Here is a 13096-nt window from a genome sequence, read left to right as displayed (position 1 = left end):
GGGCAGGAGCAGGGACCGAGCAACGGGAGCTCACCCCGTCACGGGGATTCGAACCGCCGACCTTCTGATCGGCAAGCTCTAGGCTCTGTGGTTTAACCCACAGCCCCACCCACATCCCCTGTCAAAGGTACCTTCCCCTTGATGACCCATTTCCTGCGTTCCAAGGCTGAGCCCTTGTGCTTCCCTAGGGATAAACCTGGGAACAGAGCTGCCTTCTTGGTCCATACTGGTGCTAGTATTGCCCACACTGGCTGGCAGCTTGGCACGCCAGGGTTTAAGGCTGGAGCGCCTTTCCTAGCCTTACCTAGCGATGCTGCTGGGGATTGAACCCAGGTCCTTCTGCATGCCAAGCAGGTGCTCTGTCATCAAGCTGCAGACCTTTCCCAACCAGACCCATTAGTCCATCCGGCTCAAGAGTGCCCACACTGACTGGCACCAGCGGCTCTCCAGGGTTTCAGAAAAGGAGTCTTTTGCAGCCCTGCCTGGAGGTGCTGCTGGGGATTGGACCAGGAGCCTTCTGCATGCCAGGCAGGTGACCTGCCCACTCAGCCACAATGGCCCCCCTTCCCCACGCAGGGTGCAGAAGCCTCCGCGGACCAAGAGGCCCGGCTGGATGAATCCCTGCTGCGCGAGGTCTCCAGCATCCTCCAAGTCATCCGGCACCGGCTGTGGGAGGTCGTGCAGGACAGAAGGAAACAGCGCAGCCCCAAACGGAGAGCGTCCGAGCGCTAGACCAGAGCAGGAGACGCACTGCCACGTGGGGCGAGGAGGGTCTCTTCCGGTTGCGCAGCCGGGGAATAAACGGGAACCGGAGAAAAACGGCTTCCCTCTTGTGTTGCCTCTGTTGCGTTTCTTATTACTTCGTAGGGCTGTAGCGTTGGAAGGGACCCCCAAGGGACATCTAGTCCAGCCCCCTGCTGAAAACGCAGGAATCGCAGTTGGAGAATCCTTGATGGACAGCTGCCTGAGCTCTGTGAATTTAATAATTAATAGTTAATAGTTAATAATAATAATAATAATAATGTTATTATTTATACCCCACCCATCCGGCTGGGTTTCCCCAGCCACTCTGGGCAGCTTACGGCACATATAAAAACATAGTAAAACATTATTTTAAAACATATATTTAACGCTGTACTGTTTTTAACACTTGATTGGCAGCCGCCCAGAGTGGCTGGGAAAGCCCAGCCAGATGGGCAGGGTATAAATTATTATTATTATTAGGCATTAAAAATTTAACACATTCATCTCCTATCCTATATATACTGTATATATACCTCTCTGTGTGTATAATACTCTCTCTGTATATATCCGCATATATTCACACACAGAGTTAAAAGGTATTAAAAGTATTTTTTTTTAAAGTGATTAAAATCAGCAGCTACTGAAACACACACAAACCTAGTCTGTTTAGGTCTGGACAGGGCTTGTTATTATACTTAGCCAAAACTATACAGTACACCTCTTCTTGACCCCCACGAGAATATAAAACAAAAATTACATTTTCTATTATTTTTCACAAGTCAGGCGCTGGGATTAAATAGCCTTTCAAGGAGATGAAAACCACCAGCAGTTGAAAGCAACGCCCCCCCCCAAAAAAAAACCACACACCCCTCAGGAATCGCTCGTGAGGGGAAGGACTACGCTTCCCATGATGCTCAGCGCGGCAGGGGAGAAAAGGGCGGGAAAAGTCTCGAGGGAGGGAAAGAGCCCCAGGCGCATGCGCCAGATTCGGGAAGGGAGAGGAGGGAGGAGAAGCGCATGCGCCCGGCCGCCCGGCGCTGCTTTTTCCCGGCGGCCCTTGGGAGGCCTCCTCCTTGCCTGGCTTGGGCGCCGCGCTCTCTCGCTCGCTCTTCTCCTCAGGCCGCTTTTCCGGGTCTCCCCCCCTCTCTCTAGGCCCCGCCCCCTTTCCGCGACCCCTCCCCCACCCGCCGCTGGTGATGTGATGAGTCCGGAGCGGGTAAGTCGCGCGGGGCGGGGCTCGGTCACGTGGGAGGGGCCAGGCTCCCTCGCGTGTTTGCGTGCGTAACGTGGGAACGCGTTACCTTGATGGGAAGCGGGGGGAATTGCGGAGTCCCAGGGAGAGGTGGGGGAGACCTGCAGTGGCAAAGAGAGGGAGGGTGGAAGAGGAGGGCTAGCTGGAAGGGGAGCTCCTCGCTCAGGGTCATCAAGTCCACCCCCAGGAACCAGGTGGCCACGAAGCAGCGGTTCTAAAGGCGCCCCATGAAGTTACGCTGGGGTGGTTCCCCGCAAGTAGAAATGTAGCCCCTCAGGTTCTAGCTCAGACCACTTGCCGCTCCTGCTTCTGCGTGAGTTTTCCATTTCCAGCGGCAGATTGTTTTTTGGGGATGCCGTTCCTTTATTTATTGTTGTCGTTTAGTCGTGTGCAACTCTTCATGACCCCCTGGACCAGAGCATGCCAGGCCCTCCTGTCTTCCACTGCCTCCCGCAGTTTGGTCAAACTCATGCTGGTAGCTCCTCCAGCACCAGCATTCAAAAGCATCAATTCTTTGGCGATCAGCCTTCTTGATGGTCCAGCTCTCACTTCCATACATCACTACTGGAAAAACAATAGCTTTAACTATAGGGACAGTATAGCTTCCTGGGTTCAGACCAGGAGATACGCTGGGTTTTCATCCGGCCTTCGCTGAGCCTCCACAAATGGAATCTCGCTTGCTTGACAAAACCCCGAGGGCTTGACGGCACAGCTGTCTGCCCTGCAGAGGCCACACCCTTACCTGTCGGAAGGATGCTCTCAGCCCCCTGCCTGTTGCCCTTCCCTCTTGGAACAGGTGTGTTTCCCGAGTTTAAACCTTGCCAGGCTTCCCTGCATGGAGCCGGTGAAGTTCAGAGTGGAAGAAGGGGACCGGGCGCACGTTCTTGGGCACCTGCTCCCTAGCGCCACGAGCGTGGTTGCTTGGATTTCACAATTTGTTGTTGTTTAGTCGTTTAGTCATGTCCGACTCTTCGTGACCCCCTGGACCAGAGAACACCAGGCACCTCTGTCCTCCACTGCCTCCCGCAGTTTGGTCAAACTCATGCTGGTAACCTCGAAAACACTATCCAACCATCTCGTCCTCCGTTGTCCCCTTCTCCTTGTGCCCTCCATCTTTCCCAACATCAGGGTCTTTTCCAGGGAGTCTTCTCTTCTCATGAGGCGGCCAAAGTCTTGGAGCCTCAGCTTCAGGATCTGTCCTTCCAGTGAGCACTCAGGGCTGATTTCATTAAGAATGGAGAGGTTGGATCGTCTTTCAGTCCATGGGACTCTCCAGAGTCTCCTCCAGCACCAGAATTCAAAAGCATCCATTCTTCGACGATCAGCCTTCTTTATGGTCCAGCTCTCACTTCCATACATCACTACTGGGAAAACCAGAGCTTTAACTAGACGGACCTTTGTCGGCAAGGTGATGTCTCTGCTTTATTACCTGGCCATAAGAAAACCTCGTAAGGCGGTTTACGATAATATAAAGAAATAATATGCTCGTTAAAAGAAAGGCGCATAGCCGGCGCATAGCAAAGTTCAAAAGTAAACAGTAGCTAAAAAAGAGATGAAACGCTTGCCTAGGCAGTAAACACTTTAGGCAGGTTCCAAAAGAGAATACAGTGAAGGTACATTTCCAGATATCTCTAGGCAGGGAGTTCCAAAGGTTAGGTGCTGATCGAAGCGGTCAAGCGGGTGCATGTGGGGTCAGGCGACCTCGCAGGTAACTGGTCCCCAGTTGTCGAAGGGCTTTATATGCTAATAGCAAAACCTCGAACTTGGCCCCGGAGCAAACCAGAAACCAGCGCAGGTCTCGGACCATAGGTGCTGACAAGGCCTCACTCCCGTCAGCAATTGTGCTGCAGCAATAAAAAGTAGAGACATCACCTTGCCAACAAAGGTCCGTATAGTTAAAGCTCTGGTTTTCCCAGTAGTGATGTATGGAAGTGAGAGCTGGACCATAAAGAAGGCTGATCACCAAAGAATTGATGCTTTTGAATTCTGGTGCTGGAGGAGACTCTTGAGAGTCCCATGGACTGCAAGAAGATCAAACCTCTCCATTCTGAAGGAAATCAGCCCTGAGTGCTCACTGGAAGGACAGATCCTGAAGCTGAGGCTCCAAGACTTTGGCCTCCTCATGAGAAGAGAAGACTCCCTGGAAAAGACCCTGATGTTGGGAAAGATGGAGGGCACAAGGAGAAGGGGACGACGGAGGACAAGATGGTGGGACAGTGTTCTCGAAGCTACCAGCATGAGTCTGACCAAACTGCGGGAGACAGGAGGGCCTGGTGTGCTCTGGTCCAGGGGGTCACAAAGAGGCAGACACGACTAAACAACAACAACATTCTGTGCTAGCTGCAGCTTCTAGATTGTGCAAAGCGCAGCCCCATGCAGAATGCGTTGCAGTAATCCAGCCCTGAAGTCACTGAACTAGTGTGCTCCAGGAACGGCCGTGCATGTTGCACCAGTCACAGCGGGTAAAGGTTACTGGGACTGCCTAGGCCTCCAGTGGCAGAGCTGGGTCTTGATCCTAGGCTGCATGCCTACTCCTTCGGCGTGAGTGCGACAAGGGAAGGAAATTGGCCAATTTCTCGGACACTCGCCCACGGTGCCTCCATCTGGCCAGGAGTCAAGCTCAGCTTATTTTTCCTTGCTTCTTGCACCACTGCATCCAGGGCCTGCACAGCCTCTCGTGATTAATGTGTTATTGAGAAATAGACCTGGGTGTCGTCAGCATGCAGCCGTGCCTGTGAAGGCGGTGAAGGTTCTGCATGAGTGTCTGGAGGCGGTTGGAGGATGGATGGCGGCTAACAGATTGAGGTTGAATCCTGACAAGACAGAAGTGCTGTTTTGGGGGGACAGGGGGCAGGCAGGTGTGGAGGACTCCCTGGTCCTGAATGGGGCAACTGTGCCCCTGAAGGACCAGGTGCGCAGCCTGGGAGTCATTTTGGACTCACAGCTGTCCATGGAGGCACTGGTCAGTTCTGCGTCCAGGGCAGCTGTCTGTCAGCTCCATCTGGTACGCAGGATGAGACCCTCCCTGCCCGCAGACTGTCTGGCCAGAGTGGTGCATGCTCTGGTTATCTCTCGCTTGGACTACTGCCATGTGCTCTACGTGGGGCTACTTTTGAAGGTGACCCGGAAACTACTACTAATCCAGAATGCGGCAGCTAGACAGGGGACTGGGAGCGGCTGCCGGGACCACATAACACCTGTCCTGAAAGACCTACATTGGCTCCCAGGACGTTTCCGAGTACAATTCAAAGTGTTGGTGCTGACCTTTAAAGCCCTAAACGGCCTCAAAGGCCCAGTAGACCTGAAGGAGCGTCTCCACCCCCATCATCCAGCCCCGACACTGAGGTCCAGTTCCGAGGTCCTTCTGGCGGTTCCCTTGCTGCAAGAAGCCAAGTTACAGGGAAGCAGGCAGAGGGCCTTCTCGGTAGTGGCACCCGCCCTGTGGAACGCCCTCCCATCAGATGTCAAAGAGAAAAACAACCACCAGACTTTTAGAAGACATCTGAAGGCAGCCCTGTTTAAGGCGAGTGCCACTACCGAGAAGGCCCTTTAGGAGAGGCTGCACCACCGCCTGTTTCATGGCACCAAGCTCCTTCCGCCAGATTTAATAAGCCCTGAGGGCGAACGTTCGGAAGTATTGCGGCCTCAGCTGATTGCGTGAGCTGAGAAAAACCCGCACAGCACATTACCTGCTGAAGCACTGGACACATCGAAGGGAAATGCAATAAATTCAGAGTCAAGGTCGCTCTGAAACTGAGCGGCCTCAAAATGTGCAGCCAGTTTGTCACAGCCGGTCCTCAAGCGCTTTGGAGATCTCTCCCCCGCTGTGGGAGTCGGTGATCTCTCGACTGTCCGAAATAATTCTGTTTGCCGGCTGCTAGAAGGTGAAGTTCAAGCAGCAAAATGAGCCTTATTCGCAACCTTTGCCGTCACATGGTAGGCACGGTCCTGTGCATTGTGCAGTGTTTGGAGACCTTCTGAGCAAGACTTGTTGTTATTGTATATTTATATACAACATAAATATTGCGCATGTATGTGGGCTTACAGATAAAAATAGGAACAGCTAAAAATATTACTGTGGGCGGGGAAGTCATTAAAAAGCGATTAAGCACTAATAGAATTAAAATTGTTTATAAATATAAAATACCTATTTGGAACATACAGGTAATTACAATAAACAGCACGGCGTTGAAAGCATTTAGTTCCTCAAAGCTACTTGGAATAAGAAGGTTTTGACGAAGGACGAGGAGGGAGCCGGGAAGTTCTCCAGGAAGGGAGTTCCAAAGCCGTCTGGAGAAGTCGCCATCAAGAAGGCCCTCTCTTGCATCCCCACCAAGCAGGCCTGAGAGGGGGGTGGGCCTGAGAGACACCCCCCCCCGTATCAATACCTGGGCAGGGTCATATGAGGGAATGCGGCTTTTTCCAGCAGCCCAGACCTGAGATTTTTCATGACTTGCATTGGACCGAAGACCAGCAAATGGTTAAACTATGGAACTCCCTCCCACAGGATTTTAGAATGCATTTCAATGGATTGATTGTGATTTTATGCGAACTGTGTTGCTTTTATTGTTGTTGGCCGCTCTGAGCCCGGCTTCGGCTGGGGAGGGCGGGATATAAATAAAATATTATTATTTTGGCTTTCAAAGAGAGGAGTTGACAAATTCGTGGAGGAAGAGGGGGCAATTGACGGCTACTACTTGCACTCAAATCCTGCTTGTGGCACCTGGCCATTGTGAGAACAGGACGCTCTCCCAGGTGGGCCGTTGTCGTGATCCAACGGCGCTCTTCTGATGTTTTTAGGAGGGCAAATGGCTCCACCATCCCAACCACTGCAGAATCCTGCTGCGTTCCTGAGCTGGGAGCAGAGGAAGGAAGGAGCGCTGCGCTGCCCCTCTTTGTGCTAGGCTGCTTTCTTGCCCGCCTGCTGTTCCTTACCACCTGTGGCTACCAGGCTAGTGCTTAAATGCAAGGGTGTGTTAGGCCGCTGCGGCACACGAGGAAGGCAGAGGTACCAAGGAGGCTTGGAGCAGCAGAACTGGGGGTGTTCTGGACCCCCTAGGAGAGAAGATCTTGTGGCACCCCCTTGCCGATGGCGTGGTTCACGTGGTGCAGACCGGTGAGAGGTGGGGAGAATCATCTCCGCTGCAGTTGTGAGCAGGCATTTGGCAATGTGTGGAACTTCTACCTGGATCTTCCTTCCCAGGCGGCCGATGAGTGTGGCACCAGCACAAATAGAGGGCCGGGAAGGAAGTTGTGCTGTTTGTTCTGAGCTCCTGGCTCATCAGAGAGGCTTAATTTGAGGCTTAGCTCCAGAGGTGTTTCCTCTCCCTGTGGGTAGGAAAGGCAGCTGTGAATTTCCACTTGCCGAACAGTGTGAGAGGTCTCAGCACCTGTGAGAAAAGGGGGCTGTTGCCGAGGCCTGAGCGGCCTGCCCTCAAGCCAAGGCAGCACACATCAAGCAGGCGTGGGGTAGGGGGCACCACAGGTCATCTAGTCCAACCCCCTTGCGGATAGCATTATAATTATTTATTTATTCCCTGCCCATCTGGCTGGGTCTCCCCAGCCACCCTGGGCGGCTTCCAACAAAGCATTAAAATACAGTGGTCTGTTAAACGTTAAAAGCTTCCGTAAAGAGGGCTGCCTTCAGATGTCTTCTAAAAGTCTGGTAGGTCTTGTTCTCTTTGACATCTGGTGGCAGGGCGTTCCACAGGGCGGGTGCCACTACCGAGAAGGCCCTCTGCCTGGTTCCCTGCAACTTGGCTTCTCGCAGGGAGGGAACCGCCAGAAGGCCCTCAGCGCTGGACTTCAGTGTCTGGGCTGAACGATGGGGGTGGAGACGCTCCTTCAGGAATACTGGGCCTTTGAGGCCGTTTAGGGCTTTCAAGGTCAGCACCAACACTTTGAATTGTGCTCGGAAATGGACTGGGAGCCAATGTAACTCAGGTATATAAGCTAATGGCACCTCAGACCACAACAGGACGTCTGTTCGCCAGGGGGTTGGGCTGGATGACCCTCGAGGTCCCTTCCAGAGCCAACGTCCTCCGATTCTGTGACCTCAGCTACATTGCTTGACTGTCTCTTACAACAATTCACTTGTCCCCACATGCAAGAAGGAGAAACACACACCATGGAAATGGTTTTGAACTATGGGCTAAGGCAGAGGTTTCTAAACTGTGGTGTGTGGATTCCCTTGGAGTGGAATGGCTTCAGCACAGTCGTGTGGATCTGCACCCATCCCTGTCCTCATCTTCCTCAATGTGATGATGGTAGAGGACTGAGATGCACAGCACGGGGTCCGTGATTCTCAACAGCCGCGCAGAAAACAAGACGCGCGTCTTTTGCTCTGGTAGAAAAATCTGCCTATCTGCCTAGTCCCCGGGGAATTTGGAACGCTGAGTGCAATGCGCGAATTGCAGCTCAAATCATCCTTGACCGAAGGCCGTCCAACCTCTGCTTAAAAAAGTCCTCCTGCTTTCCGTTCCACTGTCAGAAAGTTCTTCCTGAAGTTCACAGACATGTTTGAATAGACCTGGGAAGAACCTGAAGCCCTGTTGGCAATACTTAGCTTTTGTTGTTGTTTAGTTGTTTAGTCGTGTCCGCTTCTTCGTGACCCCTGGACCAGAGCACGCCAGGCACTTCTGTCTTCCACTGCCTCCCGTAGTTTGGTCAAACTCATGCTGGTAGCTTCGAGAACACTGTCCCACCATCTCATCCTCTGTCGTCCCCTTCTCCTTGTGCCCTCCATCTTTCCCAGCATCAGGGTCTTTTCCAGGGAGTCTTCTCTTCTCATGAGGCGGCCAAAGTCTTGGAGCCTCAGCTTCAGGATCTGTCCTTCCTGTGAGCACTCAGGGCTGATTTCCTTCAGAATGGAGAGGTTGGATCTTCTTGCAGTCCATGGGACTCTCAAGAGTCTCCTCCAGCACCAGCATTCAAAAGCATCAATTCTTTGGCGATCAGCCTTCTTGATGGTCCAGCTCTCACTTCCATACATCACTACTGGAAAAACAATAGCTTTAACTATAGGGACAGTATAGCTTCCTGGGTTCAGACCAGGAGATACGCTGGGTTTTCATCCGGCCTTCGCTGAGCCTCCACAAATGGAATCTCGCTTGCTTGACAAAACCCCGAGGGCTTGACGGCACAGCTGTCTGCCCTGCAGAGGCCACACCCTTACCTGTCGGAAGGATGCTCTCAGCCCCCTGCCTGTTGCCCTTCCCTCTTGGAACAGGTGTGTTTCCCGAGTTTAAACCTTGCCAGGCTTCCCTGCATGGAGCCGGTGAAGTTCAGAGTGGAAGAAGGGGACCGGGCGCACGTTCTTGGGCACCTGCTCCCTAGCGCCACGAGCGTGGTTGCTTGGATTTCACAATTTGTTGTTGTTTAGTCGTTTAGTCATGTCCGACTCTTCGTGACCCCCTGGACCAGAGAACACCAGGCACCTCTGTCCTCCACTGCCTCCCGCAGTTTGGTCAAACTCATGCTGGTAACCTCGAAAACACTATCCAACCATCTCGTCCTCCGTTGTCCCCTTCTCCTTGTGCCCTCCATCTTTCCCAACATCAGGGTCTTTTCCAGGGAGTCTTCTCTTCTCATGAGGCGGCCAAAGTCTTGGAGCCTCAGCTTCAGGATCTGTCCTTCCAGTGAGCACTCAGGGCTGATTTCCTTCAGAATGGAGAGGTTTGATCTTCTTGCAGTCCATGGGACTCTCAAGAGTCTCCTCCAGCACCAGAATTCAAAAGCATCCATTCTTCGGCCATCAGCCTTCTTTATGGTCCAGCTCTCACTTCCATACATCACTACTGGGAAAACCATAGCTTTAACTATACGAACCTTTGTTGGCAAGGTGATGTCTCTACTTCTCAATAGAATTCACAATAGAAGGATTTCACAATAGAAGTTTGCAAAACTGCACGGCGTAGAGAAAGTGGATCAGGGGTCAGCAAACCTACCGTGCCTCAGGCTGGTGCCTCCAGCACCGATCCAGCCCACTTCCGGGTCGGAGGAGCACCGGAAATCGCTTGTGCGCATGTGCACGGGCCTCCTCCAACCTGGATGTGCACTGGAAATAATGCACATGCTCAAATAATGCTTGCGCATGCGCACAAGCTATTTCCAGTGCTTCTCCGACCTGGAAGTGGGCAGCTGCGCAGCGCCGCGCCGGTAAGAGTGGGCAGTGGCAGTCGCCGCAGGCCGGATAAACGAGTCCCTTGGGCCTTATCCAGCCCGCGGACCTTATTTGGGGACCCCTGAAGTGGATAGAGGGTTGTTGTTTTCTCTCCCCCTCTCAGAAGACCAGAATTTGAACGCTGAATGTTGGAAGATTCAGAACAGATTACAGAAAGCAGCACATTGTTAAACTGTGGAACTCCCTGCCACAGGAGGCAATGGCAACCACCAACCTGGATGGATTTAGAAGAGGATTGGATAATTTCATGGCGGGCTGTTGATGGCTCCTAGCCAGGATAGCTGTGCCCTGCCTCCGCAATGCTTCCGAATGGCAGTTGCCAGAGGAGGGGAGAAGGCCAGGATCCTGCTTGTGGGTTTCCCATAACGGACACCCGGTCGGATGCCAGACCCGACTCTTCTCACATTCTTCATCACCACATCCATTTGCAGGCTCCCTGTCAAGCTCTGGGTGTTTCCTAAGAGGAACCGGTCATGTAAAGGCATGCCTGCTTGCCTGCTGCCGAAAACTCCTAGGATCATAGAATTGTAGGGGTGGAAGGGACGCTGGCGGTCATCCATCCCAACCCGCTGCGATTCAGGAGCCTCGGCTAAAGAATCCCTGACAGGCCATCCAGCCTCTGCTTGAAAACCTCCAAGGAAGGACAGCTCTTGCTGTCAGAAAGTTCTTCCTGAATTTTGATCAGAACCTCCTTTCTTGTAGCTTGGAGTTGGCTCTCTGGCTTCCCCTGCGTGTTTCGTGGTGTAGCTGTGGGAAGCCTATTATTATTATTATTAAATTTTAGTTACACCCCACGCTCCCCAGCCAACACCGGGCTCAGGGCGGCTAACACCAGTATAAAACAATTGATTGAAATACAACTTAAAAACAAGATTGAAATACAACGTTAAAATGCAGCCTCATTTCAGTAGGAACTCAAATCAAAAACTTTTCGGGGGGATGAAAACGTCAAGTCTTCACCAAGGCCAGCTGTCCACAGCCGCTGCTGCCAGCCAGAGTAGTCAGCACTGAACTACGTGGACCAGTGGTCTGTGTCAGTATAAGGGAGCTTACTATTCGGAGTCTCCCCCGGCCCCTCTTGCTATTTCTTCCTGCAAAGGGCTGTCAGGGGAGAGGCTGGAGTCTCCGGTGGCACAACCTGGGCTGCGGCGCATCTTGTCTTAACCTGCCCGGCGTCTTGGCGCACCCTCGGCTGCCTTGCTGTAGCCCACTCAGACCTGCCCAGAGAACCCAGGTGTCCTGGCAGCAGAACAGAAGAGGGGGGGGTGAGCTCAGCCCCCAGAGCAGTGCAGATGGGCTCCCGGCACCCAGCCCAAGCCCAACTGCCGGATCTGTGCCCCCCGAGGGAAAGCCGTTGCGCTGCAGATGAGCGATAAAAGCCGCTCGCGAAATCAAAACTCCCGTCTCCTCGCCACTCCCAGGAGCGGTTCTGTGGAAGAGCCGTTCCTCTCGAGGGATGGGTGGGGGACTTCCTCTGCTGTGCCTGATCCGACTGGGAAACAGAACTGCAAGAGCAGAGAATTGGTGGCTAACAGACTGAGGTTGAATCCTGACAAGACAGAAGTACTGTTTTTGGGGAACTCCCTGGTCCTGAATGGGGCAACTGTGCCCCTGAAGGACCAGGTGCGCAGCCTGGGAGTCATTCTGGACTCACAGCTGTCCATGGAGGCGCAGGTCAGTTCTGTGTCCAGGGCAGCTGTCTACCAGCTCCACCTGGTGCGCAGGATGAGACCCTATCTGCCCGCAGAATGCCTTGCCAGAGTGGTGCATGCTCTGGTTATCTCCCGCTTGGACTACTGCAATGTGCTCTATGTGGGGCTACCTTTGAAGGTGACCCGGATACTGCAACTAATCCAGAATGCGGCAGCCAGACTGGGGACTGGGAGACCATATAACACCGGTCCTGAAAGATCTGCATTGGCTCCCAGTACGTTTCCGAGCACAATTCAAAGTGTTGGTGCTGACCTTGAAAGCCCTAAACGGCCTCAAAGGCCCAGTAGACCTGAAGGAGCGTCTCCACCCCTATTGTCCAGCCCGGACACTGAGGTCCAGCACCGAGGGCCTTCTGGCGGTTCCCTCCCTTCGAGAAGCCAAGTTACAGGGAAGCAGGCAGAGGGCCTTCTCGGTGGTGGCGCCCTCCCTGTGGAACGCCCTCCCTTCAGATGTGAAGGAAATAAGCAGCTATCCTATCTTTAAAAGACATCTGAAGGCAGCCCTGTTCAGGGACGTTTTTAATATTTAATGCTGTATTGTTTTTAACACTCGATTGGAAGCCGCCCAGAGTGGCTGGGGAAACTCAGCCAGATGGGCGGGGTTTAAAGAAATAAATAAAAATTATTATTATTATTATAGAATTGGAGAGTTGGGAGGGGCTCCCCTAGGGTCCTGTAGTCCAACCCCTTGCAATGCATGAATCTTTTGCCCAGTGCAGGGCTCGAACCCACAGCCCTGGGATTAAAAGTCCCGTGCTCTCCTGACTGAGCTATCACCACCCCACAAAGAAAAAGTAGAATCGCAGAGCTATAGAGTCACACGGGACCTTCAAGGTCCCGCCACCTTCTGAGGTGGAGTGTTCTCTCCCCTGCCAAACCGCTCTCATGCTCAGAAAGCTCTTCCTAATGTTTAGTTCGAATGAATGGGCTTCGACGGGAGTGGAATTCCTTTACCAGGAGCGAAGATCCCTGCTACCCACCCGTGGGAAAATGATAGATCAGAGCAATCCCCTCTATGAAAAAAAAGAGGAGAGTGTTAACCTGTGGAACTCCCTGCCACAGGGGTGGCCAACTTATAAAAGAGGACTAGTACATGTGAAAAGGATCTAGGAGTCTTGGTTGACCACAAACTTGACATGAGCCAACAGTGTGACGCGCCAGCTAAAAAAGCCAATGCAATTCTGGGCTGCATCAATAGGAGTATAG

General features: G+C 52.8%; 1 protein-coding gene across 1 annotated transcript in view; it reads left to right on the top strand.

Moving 5' to 3' along the window:
• The first annotated feature begins 1854 nt into the window (after positions 1 to 1854).
• LOC128400761 (polyamine-transporting ATPase 13A3-like) overlaps positions 1855 to 13096 on the top strand; it is a 54740-nt gene continuing 43498 nt past the window's right edge. Inside the window, exon 1 of the mRNA XM_053363223.1 lies at positions 1855 to 1960. The gene's annotated coding sequence lies outside the window, so the exon portion shown is untranslated. The remainder of the gene's footprint in view (positions 1961 to 13096) is intronic.

Source organism: Podarcis raffonei, chromosome 13 (assembly GCF_027172205.1).
Source record: "Podarcis raffonei isolate rPodRaf1 chromosome 13, rPodRaf1.pri, whole genome shotgun sequence".
NCBI classification, from domain to species: Eukaryota; Metazoa; Chordata; class Lepidosauria; order Squamata; family Lacertidae; genus Podarcis; species Podarcis raffonei.
Note: the sequence above shows the minus strand (reverse complement) of the source record. Positions and strands in the feature narration are given on the sequence as shown.